Source organism: Saimiri boliviensis, chromosome 7, assembly GCF_048565385.1.
Source record: "Saimiri boliviensis isolate mSaiBol1 chromosome 7, mSaiBol1.pri, whole genome shotgun sequence".
Lineage (NCBI taxonomy): Eukaryota > Metazoa > Chordata > Mammalia > Primates > Cebidae > Saimiri > Saimiri boliviensis.
Genome location: NC_133455.1, coordinates 94,387,043 through 94,409,282, shown reverse-complemented (window position 1 = coordinate 94,409,282; position 22,240 = coordinate 94,387,043). Strand labels below are relative to the sequence as shown.

At 35.2% G+C, this 22,240-nt stretch overlaps 1 long non-coding RNA gene across 2 annotated transcripts in view; it reads left to right on the top strand.

The window, feature by feature from the left end:
* LOC141585164 (uncharacterized) overlaps positions 1-22,240 on the top strand; it is a 458,381-nt gene that overhangs the window by 399,906 nt on the left and 36,235 nt on the right. The window contains exon 6 of one of the 2 annotated variants that reach the window (XR_012518531.1): positions 6,030-6,271. The exons of the other annotated variant lie outside the window; for it this stretch is intronic. This is a non-coding gene — a long non-coding RNA (uncharacterized LOC141585164). Of the gene's footprint in view, positions 1-6,029; positions 6,272-22,240 lie in introns of those variants that run through there. 2 annotated transcript variants of the gene reach the window in all.

Here is a 22,240-nt window from a genome sequence, read left to right as displayed (position 1 = left end):
ATAGTAATCATTTGGTCTGCTTAATAAGGAAAATAAACTGTTTTGTTTTTCTTCTTTTGCTACATTATACACATGAAAAGTCAGTTGAGTTTTTGTCCACCTACTACAACCAGAGCTTATTCTAAAACAACTTTCCTTTTTTGCATATATAATTGCAACTTTTATTTCAGATTCATGGGTACATGTGCAGGTTTGTTGCATGGATATATTGCATGATGCTGAGGTTTGAGGTACAAATGATCTTGCCACCCAGGTAGTGACCCAATAGTTTTTCAACCCTTGCCCCCTTCCCTCCCAACTCCAGTAGTCCCCAGAGTCTATTACTGCCATCTTCATGTCTATAATTCCCAATGTTTAGCTCCCACTTATAAGTGAGAACATGTGACATTTGGTTTTCTGTTCCTTAATTTGCTTAGGATAATGGGCTCCAGCTGCATCTATGTTTCTGCAAAGGAAATGATTTCATTCTTAAAACCACTTTCATTACTTATTGAATATTTATTATGTTCTAGGTAATGGTGAACAACAGAAAAACAAAACAGAAAATACACATCTTTTATGGAGCATAGGTTCTAGACAAAAGTGCAGACAATACATAAAGTAAATAAGTAAAGATATACATGCTAGAAAATTATGAACATCAAGAGTAAGATATAAAACAGAGAAAGCAATGGATGCTGAAATTTTCAATTGGTTGAGGAAAGTCTCACTGAAAATGTGACATATGAGTGAAGACAGGAAAAAAGGGAGGTGGCAAAGACATATGGATATTTGAGCAAAGAGCATTCCAGCCTAAGGGTACAGCTGGTGCAAAGGCACCAGGTGGGACAATGCTTGACCTATTATTAGAGACACATCTGTGTTGAAAACACATGAATGGGATAAGAAGTCAGAGAAGTGACTGTATAAGATTGTATTAGAGATTATGAAAACCCTTGTAAGGTTAACAAACATTAGCTTGGCCTTCAATCAGTGAGATGAATGGCAATTACAGCATTTTAAACAGAGAAGTGATATGCCTTGTATTTTAAAATGTACAAGACATGCTTTAATAAGATGGTTCAGGCTACTATATTGACATAGACACGGAAAAAGAATGGAAGCAGAGAAACCTGTGAAGAGGGCATTATAAAATGAAAGTGAGAGTTGAGAGTGACTTGGACCAGGATGGTAGCACAGGAGGCGGTTAGAAGTGATCAGTGTCTGAATCTATTTTAAAATAGATGAAATATTTGAATTTGCTGGTGGGATGAGTGTAAGATAGAAGAGTCAAGATAAATGTACAGCTTCTGGCCTGAAAGATAGAATTTCCATTAAGTAAGATTAGGAAGACTCACAAGAAGAAAAAATTTGGAGGAAATAATAGGAACTCAGTTTTATACATATTACATTTGGTACACTCTTTTAACATCTGAATAATCTCCTCCAGATGGTTATCTTTTTAGAACTAGAGAACTCTTACTCCATCTACACCAGGCCTCAACTGCTGTCTAACAAGAAAGATTCACACTTTGCATGGTCCATATCTAACTATTCTGTGTGTATACAATGATCCAAAATACCCATAAGCCATGAGTGGGAACGTTGTTGGGAAACTCCTCAATTTGTGCTGGACACAGGTGTGTGCTGGGATGAGCGATCACTGGAATGATAGTTGGTGACACTATACACTGCCATCTCCTGTGAAAGTATGTATGTTTTCTTGATAATATAAAAGAAAAAGGCCAGGTGCAGTGGCTCACACGTGTGATCCCAGCACTTTGGGAGGCCGAAGCAGGCAGATCACGAGATCAGGAGTTCGAGACCAGCTTGGCCAACATGGTGAAACCCCATCTCTACTAAAAATACAAAATTAGCCGGTGCGTTGGCACACACCTGTAGACCCAGCTACTTGAGAGGCTGAGGCAGGAGAATCACTTGTACAGGTTGCAGTGAGCCAAGATCGTGCCACTGCACTCCAGCCTGGGCAACTAAGCAAAACTTAGTCTGAAAAAAACAAAAAAAATAAGTAAATAAGAGAAAAAGAAAAGAAAGAAAAAGAGAAAGATATCACTATCTAGTTAGTATTACTATTTTATTATTTTGTTTATCCCATTTTCCAGTCCTCTTAGAATACAGATGCTCAGAAAGCATAGTCCTTGTCTGTCTTGTATAAGGAGCCAAGAACAATATCAATGACAATAAAATCCTATGGAAAACTAATCAATTATATGTTCATGTTAACTAAAAATGTGTTCCGTACTTTAGAGAATTACTGTTTTGCGTATAATAATATGATATGGTTTGGATATTTGTCCCCTCCAAATCTCATGTTTAAATGTAATCCCCAGGTGAAGTGGGGCCTGGTGAAAGTTTCTGAATCGTAAGAGTGGATCCCTCATGAATGGCTTAGCACCATCTCCTTGGTGATGAGTGCATTCTTGCTCACTTAGTTCACTGAAGATCTGGTTGTTTTAAAGAGTTAGGGAACTCACAATTCTCTTTCTCTTGCTCTGGCTCATCCACATGACATGCTGATTCCCGTTCACCTTTGCAATGATGAGAAGCTTCTCGAGGCCTCACCAGAAACAGAAGCCAGCACCATGCTTCCTATAAAGCTTGCAGAACCATGAGCCAATCAAATTTCTTTTCCTTATAAATCACCCAACTTTAGGTGTTTCTTTGTAGCAGTGTAAGAATGGACTAACACATAGCAATTTTCTAGAAAATGAAAGATTGAACTGCAAAGTAGTAGAGGGTGTAACTACAGCATATCAAAATTATACATTATTTTTCAAAATTTAATTTTATGTACTATTTAGTACAGATCTTTTAGGCAGAGATGTAACATGGTTAAGTTTGTATTTTAGACCTCTCTGGAGGCAGAAGCTCTAAACCATAGAATCAAGGAAAAATATATACAAATTTTAAAAATTCAGTTCAAATAACTGTCCTAGAAGTAAAAATTTAGCAATTTGGACATTTAATATTCCATTTCGAATTTTAATGTTATAATTTTCTTTATCTCAGATCCCTACAATATGATTACTCTCCCCAGGATCATTTTGCCATTATATGCTGATAACATGAATCATCTCTTGTTTTTGAAGTGAACAGAATTATTTTACTTTTTCTTTGTTTTAGGAAATGATGAAAACTCAGACTTGGCAAACAGCTTTACAAAACTCTTTTTTGGTCACTTTACAATTTTAATTATTATCAATGAATATAATATTGTAAGTTAATAAACTTTAATAAAATGCAGCATTACATAACTCAAATTTTCAATTTTCACTTTTTTTTTTGGTATTCTGTCCTCAGACAAACATGGAGAACATAGAGAATAGAATTTGAGCATTGCCCTTCCTTGGCTTGTACTCTGGGTCTTTGTGCCCCCTTGTGGCTCACAGATCCCTTAGAAGAGAAATAAAACTAGGTCTCGTCCATTTTGGCAATATTTCTGCTGACACATCTCTCCTTCCTTCAAAACTATTGCTTTCTTTGTCTTCTCCAGGATTTTTCTTTTTAAAAACTTGTAGTAAACAGCACATAATATAAAATTTACTGTCATAACCATTTTTAAGTGGACAATAGACAATAGACAAAAGGCTAACTATATCCACCTTATGCAATAGATTTCTAGAACATTTTTATCTTGCAAAATTGAAACTCACTGTAACAACTGCCCTTTCCCCTCATCCCCAGCCCACGCAACTGCCATTCCACTTTCAGTTTCAAAGGGTTTGATTACATACCTCATAGAAGTGGAATCTTGAAGCATATGTTTTTGGGGGACGGAATTATTTCACTTTGCATAATGTCCACAAGGTTCATCCATGTTGTAGCATGGGACAGGATTTAATTCTTTTTCAGGCTGAATAATATTGCATTGTATGTATTTACTGTGTATTCACCAATGGGCATTTGGGTTGTGTCCACCTCTTAGCTATTGTGAATAATACTGCAATAAATCTCTTTGAGATTCTGCTTTCAATTCTTTTGGACATATACCCAGAAGTGGAATTTCTCAATCATATGGTAGAGTCACGCATCACTTTATGACAGGTATACATTCTGAGAAATGCATAATTAGGGGATTTTGTTATTGTTAGAACATCATAACAGTGTGTTTTCACAAACCTAGATAGCACCTACTAGGCATCTAGCTTATATGGTACAGCCTATTGTTCCTAGACTACAAGCCTCTACAGCATGTTACTATACTGAGTGCTGCAGGCAATTGTAACACAATGGTAAGTACTTGTGTGTCTAAAAATAAATAAAAACAGAAAAGATACAGTAAAAAAATATATTATAATGTATGGAACAAATATTGTATATGTGTTCTATTGTTAACCAAAACATTATGTGATACGTGATCATAGTTCTATTTTTAATTTTTTGAGAGACTTTCATACTGTTTTTCATAATGGCTACACCATTTTACATTTCCACTAACACTGCACAAGGGTTGAATTTCTCCATATCCTTACCAACCCTGGTTATTTTCTGTTTTTGTTTTGTTTTTTCAAAGTGACCATCCTAAAGGATATAAAGTGATGTCTCACTGTGGTTTTGAGTTGCATTTTCCTGATGATTAGTGATGTTGAGTATCCTTTCGTGTGCTTGTTGATCATCTGTACAACTTCTTTAGAGAAATGTTTATGCAAATTCTTTGCCCATTTTCTAATTGGATATTTGTTTTGTTTTGCCATTAAGTTGTAGGGGCTTATTATATTCTGGATATAAATGCCTTGTAAGGTATATGACTTGCAAATACTTTCTCCTATTTCATAGGTTGCCTTTGCACTCTGTTGATTTTTTTCTTTACTGTGAAGGACTTTTTAAATTTGATGTAGTCCCATTTGTCTGCTTTTGCTTCTGTTGCATGAACTTTGGTGTGATATCCAAAAAATCATTGCCAAGGCCAATATCAAGAGGCTTTTTTCCTGTGTATTTTCCAAGGATGTTTATTATTTCAAGTTATATGTTTAGGTCTCTATTCTATTTTGAATCAATTTTAATATATGATGTAAGGTAAGGGTCCAATTTCATTTTTAAGCATGTGAATAACCAGTTTTCCCATCATCATTTTTTGAACAAACTGTCCTTTGCCCTTGTGTAGTCCTGAGACCCCTGTTGATGATCGTTTAACTATATATGTAAGGAGTTTTTCCGGGCTGTCTCTTCTGTTCCGTTGATCTACATGTCTGTCTTTATGCCAGTATCATACTGTTTTAAATATTATAACTTTGAATATGTTTTTAAGTCAGGAAGTGTGAGGCTGCCAGCTTTATTTTTCATTCTAAAGATTGTTTTGCCTATTTAGAGTTCTTTGAGATTTTATATGAATTTTAGAATTGGACTTGCCACTTCTGCAAAAAATGCCATTGAGATTTTGATAGAGATTGCATTTGATCCGAAGATTGCTTTAGATAGTATGTACATTTTAACGATATCAAGTCTTTAATAAACACAAGATATTTGTTTCTGTCTGTTTAAATTTCTTTCATAAATGATTTGTCATTTTCAGTGTAAAAGTCTTTTGATACTTTCATTTCTAAGAATTTTATTCTTTTTGGCATTATTGCAAATGGAGTTGCTTTCCTAATGTCCTTTTCATAAAGTTTGGTTTTGGTGTATATCAACACATCTGATTTTTGTACTTTGATTTTATATCCTGTAAGTTTGCTATCTTTGTTAGTTCTAACAGGTATTTCTGTGTGTGAAATCATTTTCTATATAAATAATCATGTCATCTGAGAACAGAGATAATTTCACTTCTTTCCTTTAAAATTTGGATGCCTTTTACTTCTTTTTTCTTTTTATGCCTAATTGTTGTCACTTTCACTTTCGCTTACAACATACCTAAGCTACTTACGATGACATTTGAAGCTCTGATCTGGTCGCTACTGGCCTAATTTTCTTTTACTCCCTACCTTACATTTTATTCCCTGGGAAAAAAAGACATTTTCTTGATTTATGCCTTAGTTCCAAACCAGCTCCCTCCCCACTGCCACTCTTATCTCACTAAAGCTCATTCTTTCCAGGCACATGAATTGGCTACTTTAAGGACCCCTTCCATCATTTCACCAGGCTAAGTGCCTGCCTTTAAGTTCCCAAATCTATATACAGAGAAAAGGCAAGAAACTGGTGAACTACTGATACTCGAGTATACCAAAGCAGATTGGATTTTTCTAAGTTTTACCTCTAGGAACTCAGGTAAGTTACTCCTTATTCCCATAAGCTTCAGTATCTTCATTTGTATTATGGAGATAAAAATAGTATCTATTGCATGAAGTTAAAAAGAGTAAATAAAATGAAGCCTCAAAGTTGCCATAATTTTTATCATCACTAGTATGTACCTGGTTTTCCACGCTCAGGTCCCATTTAGTTGAGCTTTTATTAGGTTTTCAATAGTTGTTGGCTGAAGTTCCTCTTTTTTGCATATCTGACATTATTTTTAAAGAGAATATAAAACCGACATGTTGTCAAATAGTGGATGCTACAAAAATAAAAAATTATCATAATTATAGTGATCCTTCTCAAAGTTTTTCTTCCAGTGGTTATCTAGATATGTTGTCTAGATATCATTTAAATATTCTTGAATAAGTAGTTTTAGAGGCAATAAGTGAAAATTATTGTTGATGAAATATTACTCCTCTCTAGCCTAATTAAGCTATAAAACCTGTTTAGCTCTACTGGGAAAAAATAGATTGGTTTTACATTGCTAAAAATTATCATGTTTATATTTTATGTAATCAAGGAGAAAAAATAAGTATCTGAATTCACTTTACCTGTAAACAAAAATGGATGCAAAACAGGCATATTCAGTGATTTTCCACTAATAGCCATTAGAAACTGATCTCAAACTTCCTCTCTAATCTTTTCATTCAATACCAGCTTTCTTTGTATTCTGTCTGGGTCATTTATCACCCTTTCCACACCACTAACTCCAACCCATTGCTACCTGTCTCAATCTCAGCAGATGATTTCACTTCATGCTTACATAAGAAAATAAATACCATAAGATTCCCCCAACTTTCTATCCATCCTTGACACTTTCAAATAGTCTTCCTGCCTGCTAAGATGGCTCTCCTCCTCTGTCCCTGATCACAGTGATTCACTTTTCTTTTGTTAGAGGATGTTCACCAAGCACTTCTTTATAATTTATGATCTTTCAGCTCATTCATTAAAAAATTATATGTGTACTAAATTTAGTGCTGAGAAGAGAACCTTCAAAACAAAGAGTTTTACAGTCACATTCATTATACCTTTGGGTTCATCTTTATCTGGAAACTGTTTTCCTAATAGCACCTGGACTTGATCTTTGCTCTCATGTGCTGTCTTACTTCAAGAATCTACTGCTAAAAGAGACTGGGAATAAAAAATAGTCTCATTTTCTATCTCAGCAAATCCTGGCTCCTTTATATTACCTTTAAATACCTCATGAAGATTGAATAATAACTTCTTTACATGATAGCTCTCTCTCTGTACTTTATTATTAGCAACTAACGAAACCTGCTGGCACTTTTGACATTCTGCCTGGAAAATGCCTAAAACAGATCTGTCAATTCAGTAGGTGAAGCTCCTATTTTTTGTATTGCCTTAGGTGACAGTTTTCCTGTATTTCCTATCACTACATAATGAGAAATGGCAAGAGGACTTCTTGACTCATATGTTGGGCACATGGGCAGAGGAGTAGCTGGAACAGTGGAGGCAAGCTGGGCCTCTGTTCATATTTTCTCCACATAAGGAGGTTAGGCTTCTTCATAGCATGGCAGTCTTCGGATGTCAGACTTCTCATGTAGCGGCTGTATTCCCCTGAGAAAATATTTCAAAAGAGAAATGGGAAATTACCAATTTCCTTCGTTCTAGGCCTGGAAACTGCCACAGAATTAGTTCCAGCATATTCTACTTGTCAAAGCAGTCAGAGACCCTGCCCAGATTTAAGAAGAAGGAACACAGCCTCTCCAAAGTATGAATACCAAATAATTTGCAGCTACCCTTCTTTGCCCATATTTAATCCATTCTCTCCCCTTCCCCATTCTACTGAGTCAAGTCCTGTATCCAACCATGTAATTGACAGGTCCATGTGGATGTTCCAAAAGCATCTGACTATTACAGAAGCCAAACTCACTTCTCCAGTGATTCCTGCAGTAGTGAAAGACTCTGTCACTTAACAAAAAATTGGAAGTTATCTTTGAAACTTCTCACACACTGTATGCAATGCATCACAAATTTCTCACACACTATATGCAATGCATTACCAACTTCTAATGATTTTACCTCATATGTATCATTTGCTATTTTTAATCTGCTAAGCATCCTTTCTAGAACTATTTCTTGAGAACAATTTGTCATTCAGATAGAAAAAGAATTGTAAAAAAAAAAAAAATTCTCTGAGAACTACTTATTTCTTGTTTACAAAGCCAAGAGTCGGCAAGAATCTACGTATTTCTCTGCTCCACTGTAATTAAAAGCTGCATAATTTTAATTAATGTCCTACAAACCATATGAATTAAAAAATTGTAGGAGGAAGAAAAGATGATATTTTTCTATAGAAAAATAAATTGCCACTTATTCGTTGAACAATAAACTGTACTTTGTAACAGAGTTTGCATAAAGCTTTAAGATAGATAACTTTGCCAATTTTAGGAAGCTGGGCTTTCTTGACTGTGAACTACACCACTGAAGTTATGTAATGTTGAGGCTTGATTTCAACATCATTTCTCATTTAGCTGATTTATTTTCATCACATTTCTATCGAACTTTTGTTTTTTTTTTACTTCTGTTCGAGGAATGTACCAAACTAGACATACTTCTGCTTATGAAGGGGAGATGAACCACTTGCCCTTCCATTTTAATCTCCCTTCCCTCTGTCAAATATGTTTCTTACCAAGCTGAGGTCTAGTTTTCAATCTCTGGTCTAAGCTTTCTTCTGTCATGAGTAGGCTGCCTTCTAACTCTTGGTGAGTAGGAATATTTCAACTGTTACTAGGTTTGCAGTAGGACACCATACACAAAACAGAACTTACTAAGTTTAAAAGGAATGAATACTGAGTGTGTGTCTGTGTTTATACGTAAATATATACATACATTAAGCTTATAATAAAATCTGATTTGTTACTTGTTTAAATTTGTGGAATGCTACGCCCTCATCACAAAAATAGTAACTACTATTATGATATTGTGTTTTATATTAAATTGTGTTTATAATAGTAGTTTCTATTTTTGTGATGAGGGTGTAGCATTCCACAGATTTAAACAAGTAACACAATATTGCAGTAACACAATATTGCAATTATTCTATCATTTTTACAGATTTAAAAAACTTAGTCTCTGTGTTTAAGTAACTTTCAAGTCACATAGTAAATGGTAATCTGGAATGGACTTTACAGTTCAGGTTTTTTAACATACCATGTGAATCTCATATAACCATGGAACCATCATTTGTGCCTCTGTCATAGCCTACATCACACCTCTGCCGTGTACTTAAATTATTTATAAACAGGCTTGTCTTTTCCTCTATATTTTATTGTCCATATTTCACTACTTAATAGCTTTTTAACATCGCAAAATTTATAACTTCCCTATTTCTCATTTCTCATGTATGCAAAATGAGGGGGCCAAATTAGAAAGTCTCTATGGTCCTTTTAAATTCTAGTATTCAGGAATGTCTATGTTGGTGACCTCCTTGGAATGAAGCATTTATTCATCTTGTATTATTTACAACTTACAGTCATGTACATTGTACCCAGTAAGTATTCCATGTTTATTGAGTGACATTATAATATAAAATAATTAGCATTTAAAGTTAAAAATCCATTTATAAATGTATTTGTTCATCACTATTGACCAACTACAATCTATTAGAGTACCTTATTGCCCACAAAGAATTTCCATTCAAAACTACAACTTTTGATCCTTTTTACATATAATAACTCATATGAATTTCATGGAAAAATTATGCAAGATAGACGTTATTACCATTCTTTTAATTTTAAATATGAGAAAATTGGTTAGTCACAGTGGCCCACAGCTGTAATCCTGATACTTTGGGAGGCTGAGATGGACAGACAACTTGAGGTCAGGAGTTCAAGACCAGCCTGGCCAACATGGTGAAACCCTCTCTCTACTAAAAATACAAAACTTACCAGGGTGTGGTGGTGCACACCTATAATTCTAGCTACTCAGAAGGCTAAGGTAGGAGAAGTGTTTGAACTCAGAGGTGGAGGTTGCAGTGAGCTGTGTGTTGCCACTGCCTTCCAACCTGGGCAACAGAGCAAGACTGTCTCAAAATAATTAATAAATAAATAAAAATATAAGAAAATTAAAGCCAAGAAAGGCTAATGGATTTGTTAAGGATGGAATATGTAGTAAGTGAAGGAGCCTGAATTGAAATTCTCAAAACTGATTTTTAATTCCAGTAATCTTTCCAGTAGAACATGATGTTCCCTAGATGTTTTCCACTTTTCAGTGTCCAGCGAACTCCAGAAGAGGAATAGAGAAGACAATAAGTTACAGTCAGGAAGGCCTAAGAATGACAACACATTAGTATCAGGACTAAAGGGTCAAAGGAAATAAAGACTGAATATCCGTCAGCGTAACTAGGGAGACAGTTAGTAACTCTTGGAATAATAATGACACAATGGTGTTCACTGATTCTAAGGGAGCAGTGAATGTTTGCAAATATTCTTCAGACATTGGAATGATAAACATCATCAGAAAAGTTAGCCAGGAAGCCTGAGATACGCAAAGGTTAATGGAAATACAAATGTGTTAGAGTGGAGATAGAGTGGTAAGTAAATGATATAGTATAGGTTCATTTGTCTAGTATGTTTTCATTAATTTCCGCTAAAGCCTAAGCCCAAATTATCTTTGCTTTTTCATCTAAAGTCACTCTGGGATTTTGACCAAAACAAAACAAAAATAGGCAAAAAGGCTAACAAATTAAAATGTTAGGATAGAACTTTCACTTGAACAGAAAGGTCAGTTGGGAGAAACACTGCAGCAAAGACCTGGAAGGGTTTAGCAAGAACCTACAATAATGGAATTTGACAATGGATAAAGTTCTTCATACTGCGGCAGCTGTACCTTTTGTATTGCCCACCTGTCAACTAAATTAATTTGATCCTGCACACATGAAGAAGGAAAGGAAATGCAAGGATAAGAACAGTTTCTGACTCTGTATTCTAATATTTCTTTTTGAAACATAAGGTCTCAGCGATCCAATGCCATATCTCCTACACATACTAGATGTTTAGACAATCTCACATGCAACTGATCACAGAATTTGTTTCCTTTCAGAGGCACTTAAAAACAGAAGAGTTTCTCCTTTATGGAGAATGATGGTGAAGAATGATGCTATATAAGTGCAGAAAGTAGAGATGATTTTTCTTTAAATTATTGAATACTTTTATTCTTTTCTGATTTGTTGGTTATGACCAAATTCACTTGAAAATAAAGCTAAATTAAGGTGAATAAAATGAAAAGCACTGTTGATTTTCCATACCCATCTAAATCTATATTGTAGGAATAAATAAATTGTGCCAAAGAGTGAAATAAGTGTATTAAATCACTCTGCTGAAGGAGCTTATAATTTAATAACATTCTTCTTTTGATGTTGCCCACTCCTTGATTCCATTAAAATTAAATTTTAATAATAGAATGTCCAATAATACAACTCCCAGTCAGCACCAACTACTTCTGGATCTCTTTTTCATTTCCCACCGTACTTGAAATTTTGCAAGTTACCACTAACATAAAACTTATTTTAAGAGTTCTAGTAAAGAAATATTGCACATTAGCTATGAATACAAGTTCAGGACCACTTGAGTAGAGCTTGACAGAAAATTTCCAATTGTCTTATTAAGAAAGAGAAGATAGTCTTAATGGGAATGAGTGAGCAGGCCCAGAAAAAAAAAATTTAATGTTTCTTACTGTCTTCTCCAGCTTGTTTTCGGATTGGGTTGTTTTTATTTTTCTGTGTTGCTCTATGGTTTTGAAGACAACTTAGAGTTTATGGGCCTAGCCAAATGTTTATCTTTCTATGTATTGAGTAGGGGAAGAAGAAAGCAAAGCTGGAAATGAGAACAAGTAAAAACTTTCCAACCATCGCTACATTCTTTTAAAGATTTTGACTTGGTTATCTGTGTAGAAGATATAAAAAGACAAAAGACTTCCCTAAGCCTGAGGTATAGCCCTACCGCATGAATAACCTCAGGTCATTTATCATATAAACCAATCACAAGGCAGGTTTTAAAAATTTTAAAGCAACAACACCGTGGTCTCTGTTGAATATCATTGCACTTCCATTACTTCTACAGAATTTTTTTCTTTTTGTCACTAGAGTTAGGAATCAAAGGACCTAACTAGTTGTGAGTTTGTTACTGACATCACTGGTTTTTGTTCTATTACTTAAGATTTCTGTTCCTTAATCCCACAATTATAAAAGTGAAAAAGTTAATATCATTTTCTTGCACAAAATATTGCAAAAGCATTAAAATATCCTGCACCAAATAAAATATCTGAGCAAATAGGAAAATGAACATAAGCAATATTGCTAACAACTATTCAGACCCAATGTCATTTGAAATATGACTTGTATAAGAGAGAATAATTGTAACTCTACTAAGCCAATTTTACAAAAATTAAAATTGACAGGGTATCATCTTGTCTGACTCAATAATTTCCAATGCAATTGTAAATTTCAGGAACATCTCCAATCCTGTATTTCTACAGTATCTCAGAGTGCCAGAAACATCTTCTTTCAGTCTTAGGAGATAATGATTATGAATGTTTTCTCTTCTATAATTGTGGTTAATTTGGGGTTGGTGTTGGTCTAGAACCAGAAACTTTTTAAAAAAAAATTTATCTCTTCTACTCTGAGTCTTCTACTTGCTATCCAGACAGTAACTTGTTCCTGTGGGATAAAGTAAGAAATATGTGAGCAACTTGGCTTAATATTATATTTTGTTCTATTTTCATCATAGTACACCAATTACACAAAGCAAAAATAACATTTAAAACGTGTTGCTGCATACTTTCTCATGCTGCACATTTTGCATAAATTGGATCATTTCTTCAATAGGAAAATCTGTCTGCTTGAGTTTTAAATGTGTACAGAACTTTGATTTAATTAACTGTATGAGTCATCATTCTGTATTTATAAATGCCAACTTTTCAAGTACTAAGAGCATGAAAGCTGTTCTTTCCCTACTGAAGGACAATAAATTACGAAATATACTGATGTTACAACATAAGTAAAAATTAGAATTCAAGTATCATTTCACCAGTGAAATTCCAAGAATAGATAAGAGACTATACTAAAATGTTTACTGTAAGTTATTACTTCCCAAGATCACTAATTCTTCTATCCGATTAAGACTGATATAAAAATTAAGTAATTAAAATAATCATACAGCTTGCATTCATTTAAAATATGTTCACTAAAAGTTAAGGAATTCACAACAATTACTAAGTATTCTTGTTTTGGTTGTCTTTTTAACACTCATGCATTTTGTCTTTTATCTGAAACTGAAGTCTTTAAAAGAAATTGACTCAAAATTATGCTATGTAATATTACAAATGTCTTACTAAAGTCAAAAAGTTACCTCCTTTATTGAATACTCATAAAAACATTATTAAAGATATTGGAAATCTTCTATCTCTATTCAGTATAATGATATAACAGAGTTTTATCTTTATCATTTAGCTTATGGTAAGAACAAAGCTAGAATGTTTCCATATCATACATATTTTAATAATCTTATACAAAAAAATAAATCAGTTTTTAAGGCCTAGAAAATCCATTTATTATGTGTAGAGAGAGAAAGACTAAGTTTATTAAAGAGCTGTTAAATTTATTATACCTAGATTCTTAATCCATATGAATAAGTGACTGTCACCAAATTATAACAGGTTTCTTTCATCATGCTGTGAAAGAATAAAAGAGATACCTTGAGGATTGCAACAGAAACAGAAATTTCCACAAAGTCATTATAGTGCGAAATACTAACAGAAATTACTGACAAGTTTATCAGTTATCCATTTATAATTGTCTTTGTTAAAATGCAGAGCATACTAAAATAAACTTTTTCCACATGTTGATTACTTTATTCCATTTGATTATTTTGTTTTATAATCTATTCCAATGCTGTCTGCTCAGAACTAAAATGAAGTTCCTCTTTATTAAATGTACAGTGGTAAAATGCATTTGAAACATTACATTGGTGAAAAAGTATATTTTGCCATTACTTTTAATCAATTACAACTTTAAAGAAAATTGAATAGTCTAAGATCTTGTTGTATTAGTAATCGCATGAATAATGCTATTGCCTTAGAAAATTTTATTAGGAAGGAGATGGCATTTATCATATAAGAAGTACTGTCACCACCTATTAGATATGATTGTATTGTCTTCTTCTCCAAAAGAACTTGTTGTCTTCATATATTTTACTCATTTGCATAAAATTTTAGTGATGTATATTTTTCATAAAATAAACAACTACAAATTATCCTTAAATTATTTTGCTTTTAGAAATTTGCCCTCTTAAGCTTGTATAGTTTTAGCGGCTATTCTTTCAATCCATTAGTATTAATATTTATTTTTAATGAATTGTTTTTGTCAAATTTTTCTATACTGAGTATTTTTATTTTGGTGGCTATTTAAAAGTAAATTCTGATATTTTATGGAGAAAACAGGCACATGTATGTGCTTTATTTAGTTCTGCATCTAACTAGAAAATGTCCCCAGTGTTTCATGCTATAAACAAGGTGAAGTTCATGAATATCTGCCGTACCCACCCCAGAGGGCTCTTGAGCAACAATATGAATGTAACTGTTTTAAAAATTTAAACAGCTTTCATTAATTTCCTAACCACAGTACTATCATAATGGATACTATTATCCATTCTCTTGAAAGAGATAACTTTTTGTTGATTTAACTATCATAGATACCAATTCTTGTTTTACAGCCATCTTAAGGTTTTAATGAAAATAAAGGAGGATAAAAAAAAACAGAAAATGCTCTCATCACATTTGAATGCTGCAGAGCCTCTGTATGAATTCTAAATATTCATACATATAAAAGAAATAGTAAAATAGTTGCATTGAAGTTTCCCATATGGAAAATATATGTAACATTGTTTTGATTTAATACATAACATATATATATAATATATATATATATTAGAATATTTTACATATTGTCAAATTATTTCCCTAAAGACAAGTTTTAAATATGGTATTCTTAATTGTAATCCCTTTCTTAACCTCATTCTTCCTTTAAAAGCAAAATTTTAAATGAGACTGCATTATCATTTTTCTTAATCGGTCACATACCACACTAAGCAATACTGGGTGCTTTAAATTACAATCAAGTTCTAAGATAAAATTTCTCATTTTGAATATCAGTAATATCCAAAGATGACAGATAGACAGATAATGATAGATAGAGATAGAAATCTTCCTGTAGAGAGAGATATATTCTAATACAGCTAATGTTATATAAACACTTCTAATGTTATATATTCTTACATATGTATATAAGAATAAAATACATATGTAAGAATACATATATAAGGTTATTTAACATGAAGTGACAGCAAGGTAATCTTTCTGAGAATGTACATCTTCCCTGAAAATTTAGACATAATTTAGTCACCACAACCAAAATCCAACTTTAAAGGTTAGTAACAAAGATGAGCCATTATTCTAATTTTTAGAGGTGAATCAAATACTCAGATAATTTATTACAACCCCCATTTCTTGCACTAAGCCTAGTCTCCTTTTTATGTGACTCCCTAAGTTTCTCAAAAGCCTATAAATTGAAGTAGATTCTATTTACCTTAGGCTAAAGTTAAATTATGTCAAAATATATTTGGAAAGCCCAATACTTTCCTGGGGCCAGGCCTCTCATTTTTCTATTATTCCCTGATTTATATGACCTATGAGTTAAATTCCAGCTAACATCCAATCCCTATTCCCCCTCTCCCAATCTTCTTAACTTCCATTGACTCCAATTCTGTAAAAAACAAAATAATTTTAAAATGGTTACACTAGCCAGTGACAACAAATGGCCTGCTTCTTAAGGATGAAATGGCAGTAGAAGGCCTTGTTGTGTGCAACTTGAAGCAATATACCCAAATTCTGAGTCTCATTTATCCTCCAAATTCACATAGCATAGGTGTCTATTCTTCACTCTGGGAGCATGGTTTAAAAACCCAAAGGCAAGAGTGATTGTGCTCCCTAGGACATGTGGTTCCAGAACAGACATAATGTTTTTCCTGATTTAAATGTTATCAACCTTATTACATATGAAACAGAATATCACAAACAATCAGAAAGTGGGATATTTAATTTAAGTAAACTTTTTTTAAGTTTAACTTTCAAATGTACTTACATTTTATAGAAGGCAGATTTATACCAATAGCTTATATTTCTATTGTTTATATTGAATTTCTGACCATGGTAGCAATGTGATTTATTTAAACGATTCATTTTGAAAGTACTTTTAGGTTCTTTTTAGTCAGTGGAAACTTTTATCTCTGGGCAGAGTTTCTTGATATACACCCACCATACATAAATATCATCATATTTATATTCTGAGAAAGGGTTGCCTCTATGCATATCTCAATACCACCTCACCGCTGTCCTCTGGAGTCTAATACAAATTTTGCCTCTCTGTTTTCTTCTGCTCTCCTTTCATAGGCTCTCATTCAAAAGCTGAAGAAAATTTCCCCATGATTTTCATTGAGTAATCCAAGGACACATGTTAATATCTTTCAGTTTCCAACTTAACCTATGGCCATTAGAGCCATGGCATTGGAGTACTTCAGTTACAAGTGGGCCCAGTCAGGAAAGCAGACAACATACAACATTTCCACAAAAGAAATTTTAATGTAGAAAATAGATTACAGGGGGCAGATCCAAGATGCCAAATAGGAATAGCTCTGGAGTGCAGTTCCCAGCGAGAACAGTGGAGAGGATGAGTGATCACCACATTTCCAAATGAGTTATTACTGACCACAGACCAGGAGGTTCCCAAGCTGAAAAGCACTCTGAGTTTCCAGCATGGCTATTCCAGCCAGTGCAGCGGATCTCTGCACAAAACCTCACACAAATCTGTGTGGCTATTTCACCTGGCGCCTGAAACACCTGGGAGACACAGCCACCCATTCAACTGAAAAAAAGGGGCCTGAAACAGGGAGCCAGATGATCTGGTTCAGCAGATTCCACCCCCACAAAGGCCAGCAATCTGAAACACCCTGGATTGAGAGTTTTGCAGCAAGCACAGCTGGACCTGGGATGGTCCAGCTCTGCAGGGGAAGGGCTTCCACCATTACCGAAGCAGTCCATCACTACTAAGGCAGTCCACCATTATTGAGGCAGTCTGCCATTACCAAGGCAATCTGTCACTACTGAGGCAGTTCACTATTACAGAGGCAGTCTGCCATTACTGAGGCAGACCACCATTACTGAGGCAGTTCTAACTATACCTCTGTAAATAAAACTACAAGGAAGTTCACACAGCAGCTGGGTGCAGCCCACAGCAGCTCAGCAATGCATCTGCTGGCAGACTGTGACTAGGCTACCTCCTCACTGGGCAAGGTATCTCTGAATAAAGACAGCAGCACATTGGGAACTTATAAATAAAGCCCCACCTTCCCAGGACAAAGCACCTGGGGAAAAGGCAGTTATGGGTTCCCCTGCAGCAAACTTAAACATACCTGCCAGCAGATCTGAACAGAACAATGGAGCTCACAGCTTAGCACTTGAGCTCCTATAAGGGACAGACTGACTCCTTAAGCAGCTCCATGGCTCCTGTATATCCAAAGAGACACCTCATAAAGGGAGTTCAGGCTGACATCTGGTGGGTATCCTTCTGGGATGAAGATAACATAACAAGAATCTGGTAACAACCCTTACTGTTCTGCAGCCACTGCAGGTGATCCCCAAGAAAGCAGGGTCTGGAGTGGACCTCCAGTAGCCCTATAGCAGAGGGGCCTTTTAGAAAGAAAACTGAAAAACAGAAATAACTTTAACATCAACAAAAAGGATGTCCACTCAGAGATCCCATCCAAAAGTCACCAACTACAAAGACCACAGGTAGATAAATCCACAAAGAAGGGAAGAAACCAGTGCAAAAAGGATGAAAACACCTAAAACCAGAATGTGTCACCTTGGCCAATGGAACACAACTCCTCACCAGCAAGGGAACACAGCTGGATGGAGAATGAGTCTGATGAATGGACAGAAACAGGCTTCAGAACGTGGGTAATAAAAAAACTTCCCTGAGCTAAAAGAACATGTCATAACAAAATGCAAAGAAACTGAGAAAATTTAAAAAAGGTTTGATGAAATCCTGATGAGAATAAACAGCTTAGAGACTAATATAAATGATTTAGTGGAGCTGAAAAACATAACACGAGAACTTCGTGAAGCATACACAAGTTTCAATAGCCGAATTGACCAAACAGAAGAAAGGATATCAGAGATTGAAGACAACTCAATGAAATAAAATGAGAAGGAAAGATTAGAGAAAAAAGAGTGAAAAGAAATAACAAAGCCTCCAAGAAATATGGGAATATGTGAAAAGACCTAATCTAAGTTTGATAGGTGTACCTGAATGTGACAGAGAGAATGAATCCAAGCTGGAAAACATTCTTCAGGATATTATCCAGGAGAACTTCCCCAACCTAGCAAGGCAAGCCAATATTCAAGTCCAGGAAATACAGAGAACACCACGAAGATATTCCTCAAGAAGAGCAATCCCAAGGCACATAATCGTCAGACTCACCAGTATTGAAATGAAGGAAAAAATGCTAAGCGTAGCCCAAAAGAAAGGTCGGGTTACTCACAAAGGGAAGCCCATCAGACTCACAGCAGATCTCTCTGCAGAAACCCTAAAAGACAGAAGAGAGTGGGGGCCAATATTCAACATCCTTAAAGAAAAGAACTTTCAACCTAGATTTTATATCCAGCCAAACTAAGCTTTATAAGTGAAAGAGAAAGAATATCCTTTATGGATAAGCAATTGCTCAGAGATTTCATCACCACCAGGCCTGCCTTACAAGAGGTCCTGAAAGAAGCACTAAACAGGGAAAAGAACAACCAGTACCAGCCATACTCCAAAAACATACCAAATGGTAAAGATCATCAACACAATGAAGAAACTGCATCAACAAATGGGCAAAATAACAAGCTAGCATCAAAATGGCAGGATCAAATTCACACATAACAATATTAACCTTAAATGTAAATGGGCTAAATGCCTCAATCAAAAGACACAGACTGGCAAATTGAATAAAAAGTCAAAACCCATTGGTGTGCTGTATCCAGGAAACCTATCTCATGTGCAAGGACACACATAGACTCAAAATAAAGGGATGGAGGAAGATTGACAAAGAAAACAGAGAGCAAAAAAAGCAGGAGTTGCAACCCTAGGTTCTGACAAAATAGACTTTAAACCAACAAAGATGAAAGGAGACAAAGAAGGGCACTACATAATGGTAAAAGGATCAATGCAACAATAAGAGCTAACAATCCCAAACATATATACACCCAATACAGTAGCACCCAGATAGATAAAGCAAGTTCTTAATGACCTACAAAGAGACTTACACTCCCACACAATAATAGTGAGAGACTTTAACACTCCACTGTCAATATTAGATCAATGAGACAGAAAATTGAAAAGGATATCCAGGACTTGAACTCAGATCGAGACCAAGAAAACCTAATAAGACATCTACAGAACTCTCCACCCCAAAATTCACAGAATATACATTCTTCTTAGCACATCACACCCACTCTAAAACTGACCACATAATTGGAAGTAAATCACTCCTCAGCAAATGCAGCAGAACAGAAATCATAACAACCAGTCTCTCAGACCACAGTGCAATCTAATTAGAACTCAGGATTAAGAAACTAACTCAGAACCACACAACTTCATGGAAACTGAACAACTGACTCTTGAATGTTAACTGGATAAACAATGAAATTAAGGCAGAAATAAAGATGTTCTATAAAATCAACATGAATGAAGACACAATGTACCAGATGCTATGGGACACATTTAAAGCAGTGTCTAGAGGAAAATTTATAGCAATAAATGCCCACATGAGAAACTTACATGGAATATTTGTTTTCTTCACTTTATGTTTAGTCTGTGTGTTTTCTACATGAAGTGTGTTTCTTGTAGGCAACAGGTCACTAGATCTTAATTTTTTTTTTTAATCCATTCAGCCACTCTATGCCTTTTCATTGAAGTGCTTAGCCCATTTACATTCAGTGTTATTCTCGATAAGTTAACACTTACTCAAGCCACTTTGTTATTTGTTTTCTGGTTGTTTTGTGTTTTGTGTGTTCCTTCCTTGCTTCCTACCTTCCTTTTTTGTGAAAGTGATTTTTCATGGGCATTATGTTTTATTTTCTTGGTTTATATTTTTTTGTGCAACTGCTGTGAGTTTTTAAATTAGAGTTTACATAAGGCTTGCAAATAACATCTTATAACTCATTAAATAAACTGATAATAACTTTGATTACAAAAACAGACTAACAAATAAGCAAAGAGAAAATTCATACTTTGCACTTTAATTTTAGTTTTTGTTTTTTTCGTTTTTATTCTTCCTAATTATGTCTTAATACACTATGTCTTTAAAAGTTGTACTAGTTACTATATTTAATAGTTTCATTTTTTAGTCTTCCTAGTAAAGATTTGAATATTTTATGTACTACAATTAAATTGTTCTGAATTCTATTTGTCTGTCTATGCATTCACTGTTAACAGTGAATTCTGTACCTTCAGATGATTTCTTACTGCTCACTAATGCCTTTTTCTTTCAGACTGAACAACTACCTTTAGCATTTCTTGTAGGATAGGTCTGGTGTTGATGAAATCTCTCAGCCTTTGTTTGTCTGGAAAGTCTTTATTTCTTCTTCATGTTTGAAGGATATTTTCACTGGATGTAATATTAAATGGTAAAAGTGTTTTTCCAGTAGCCCTTTAAATATGTCATGCCACTGTCTACAGTGTGGCTACCACTGATGTTTATTCAAGACCCATGTGCTTTTTAGTCAGAAGGTGATGAGTCCTGCCAGGCCTGGGTCTCTCTCTTTAGGGCTGGTTCTCTTCTGACAGGTTAGATCTAGAAATGCCCTCCAGGAGCTATGGCATAAAATCAGGGACTTTAGGAGTCTGCTTGGTGCTTTATTTTACCATCCTGAGCTGACACTCAAGTTGCAAGGTGAAGTTTTTCTTACACTTCCCACTCCTTTTCTCAAACAGAGTCTGTTCCTTGGCCACCAAAGCTGAGGATGTGCTGGATTAGATCTGAATCTAACACAATACCAAATCTTGCCCAACACCAATGGCAACCGCTGCCTGGCTACTGCTGATATTTTATTCCAGAATCAAGGGCTCTCTAGTCAGGAGGTGGTTAACCACCTGACTGTATCCTTCCCCTCAGGACCAGGGAATTCTGGCTGAGGGTGGGTCTAGAAATGTCATCCAGGAGCTGTACCTGGAATAGAGGCCTCAGGACTCTCCTGGGTGCCTTATTTTACTGTGCATGAGCTGATATCCAAGTTGCAAGACAAAGTCCTCTTTATGCTTCCCTCTCCTCCTGGAGCTGCAAGCTGTGCTACCTGAAGTTGAGGGAGGGGTGACACAAGCACTCCCTTGGTTACCACAATTGGTGCCTCTGTGGGTTACATGCAGGCCAAGTCTACTATCTCCAAGCCCAGAACAGTACCAAGACTTGCCCAGGACTTGCCATCCTTGTGGCCCAGACTGTCTTTCAAGTTTATTTAGAACCCCAGAGCACTTTAGCCCATGGTGAAGGAGCTGGTCAGAAGATAGTTTCTGACTGCTGGAATGGAAGATTTCCCTCTGGCTAAACCTGGTCTAAATGCTTCTTTTGTGGGTGCCATCCAAATTCTACCCGGTATTGCTTTCTACTGTAACAGGACAGCAGGGAGTTCCAATGCAAAGTCTCACAATTACTGTGTTCTCTCTCCTGTAAGTGCCTAGATTCTCTTTCTGCACCACAGAGTTGCTGCTGGGGGATAGGGGAAGGCTTGTGTAGGTGATTCAAGACTGTCTTTCCTACCGTCTTTGATGCCTCTTTCCTTAATGGTATCTCAGTGTGGTTATGATTTGCATTTCTCTAATAATGAATGATGATGAGCATTTTTTCATGTTTATTGGCCACATATTTGTCTTCTTTTGAAAAATGTCTGGTCATATCCTTCA